The following is a 2581-nucleotide window of genomic DNA, read 5'->3' as shown; positions in this document are numbered from 1 at the left end:
TTTCGTTAATTAAATTAATTCACGTCATTTAACTTATCATCCTGTCATAATCAGGGCCGAATGCCTTTTCTTATTATGGAAGCCATATTGTGTACAGTTGTCAGGGTCACGACCCACGTTTCTAGGGGCGTGGTCTCTGGGGTCGTGACCTTACATTAATCAGCAGACAGAATAAAAGGTCAGCCTTTTGCACTGAGCCTTACGCGATCTGCAGGTGAAACCTTCTAAACGGTTCGGAATTCTCTTTGTGGTTATTTTTCGTGCCTTGCCTGGTTTTTGACTTCTTGCCTGAATTTTCATTGTCATTTTTGCCTCTCGTCTGAGTTTTCAGTCGCTGTGTTTTATTTTTTTTCATTTGCTTTCCCTTTCCTGGTTTAACTCAAGAAATGAGACGAGTCAGGACACGTCCCTTGTGTTTTGTTACCTAATAGTGATGGGTGACTCACTCACGATTCATTCATTCTGTAAGACTTTTTACAGGGAATCATACAAATCGATTCACACGCACAAACTAATCGATTCACTGACACTCGACTGGAGTGCTAAAGCGCAGATGTGTCCTGTGTGATGTCGTTGGTGTCTTCCCTTTTGCTGACACTGGCAGCGCCCGAGTGTTGGGCATCTCCACACGCTTTCATTCTGATTCTTTTGAATTCAGACGTCAATGTCATCGAACGAGAACTCTGGCAGTGACGATTCTCTCGTTCAATCTCGTACAATATGGTAACAGCACATTTATACTAGAATGGATTAATGGTTTTGGTTTGTGCAATTCATTATTGGAATTGTTTTAAACTGAATATATTACCACTGTTCAAATTAATATGTTTATGTTCCTTCAGCAAATTGATCGCACAACACTGACCCTGATGAAAATATCATTTTAGTTTGTAACAATTATTTACGTTCAACTTTAGCACACACTTCTTTACAGGCTCATTGACTGATTCTTCTGAGTTCACACTGAGTCATTACCCGACGACGAGTCACATGATTCTCTTCTGTAGTATAACACCTTATTTTAATTGCGCATTGTCACACATGTGCGCCAGAGGGTCATCTTCCAGGTACACCACCCCGAGAGGAGAGAGGGCACTGTCACTAACAGTTGTAAGGGATGGCTGGCAGCCCAACCTGGCCAGGACACCCAAGAGAAGGAAGGACAGGGAAGAGCAGCTTCTTTGGGGCACTGCCTTCCCCAGAATTCTAGATGCCAGCTCCCCTGGGTTGCAGCGGTGCCCCCCGGATTCCCATAGGGCATAATGGGTTTTGGAGTTTTTTTATCTCAGCCCTGTTGGGTACCATGGGTGCTGCCAGGGGGTGCTTGCAAGGACTGAAGAACCATATAGCATGGGGTTTCTGTTTCACCCAGAAGTGCTTACGTGACTGCCCCACGGAAATGAGCCAGAGGCAGGTGGAAGGTGAGCAAAGCTTGCTGGGAGGAGCGGAGGAGGAGGAGGCAGTGACCAATAGAGAAACTGTGGACGATCACGTAGACAAGACAGCAGGTGTGGTGATATAGCAGCTTTATTTGTCAGCATCACAGTGAGCAGGGTACAGATAAACAGGCAATCAATATTACTTGACAGCGTCAGGGCTCTTCTGAACCCTGTCTGTTGGGTGGGGCAAAGTTTTTATACCCCTAGAATGCGTGATTTAATATCATTATGAAAGGCAACAGTCAACACTTTATTATACACAATCCTTGAGCCCCTTCAATGCTCATTTTGCAACTTGATTTCTTGGCTCCTTTGTTATGGCGTTCAGATGTAAACTAAGGGAAAACGTGATAAGGCAGTCTCAGTGTGGAATGCTTAGACCTTGAGTCCTTTTGATAAATATTTTTTCTGTTTGCTCAGCAAAGCATGTTTTTAAAGCTTACTTCTGCTTAACTCCTTAGACAAGGATTAGTACAAGGGAATGAAGAGAACATTCATCTTCCGCAAAAGGAAGAAGTAAACGAGTTGTGCTACATTGTACGTGTGGCTGTGGTGGTGGGAATACTTGATTCAAACTTGTGCCCCGTCTGTGTTGGGTTTGGGGAGCCGGAGCGCCCCCTGGTGTCCACACAGTCTTGTTTCCCCACCCCAGCCAAAGGAAGCCCCGCCCCTTCTGGTCCACATTTCCATGCTGACCTCACTTCTGTGCAGACCTAAGGAAGACTCAGTATCTTTTTGTTCCAGACAGAAGGACCGTATTCTCTAAAAGGCGCCCATTTCTTGTTGTCTTTCTTCATTTTTTTGTTCCAGTTAAATAAGTTTTTTGGCCCGGATGGCACCCCAAGCACTTGGCTTTGCCCTGCCTCTTCATTCGCCCCGCTACAGCATCACAAATGTGTTCTCATGCTTTGTGTACTGAAACAGGACAGTGTCATGTGAATCGTCATCATTAATTATATGTACATAAATATTGTGACTTGGTGATAGGGAAACAGATCAGAACTGGCAGAATCGTCGTTGTTTCAACTTGGTAATCATATTTTTAATTTATTTTAATTATTTTAATGTTGGCAACAGAAAACAGAAGGGTGCATGAGGGCACAACAGAAAGGAGACTGATAAGTAAGTCAGCCAAGGCAGAG

This window comes from Erpetoichthys calabaricus, chromosome 8, assembly GCF_900747795.2.
Source record: "Erpetoichthys calabaricus chromosome 8, fErpCal1.3, whole genome shotgun sequence".
Taxonomy (NCBI): Eukaryota; Metazoa; Chordata; class Cladistia; order Polypteriformes; family Polypteridae; genus Erpetoichthys; species Erpetoichthys calabaricus.
This window is presented reverse-complemented; position numbering follows the sequence as displayed.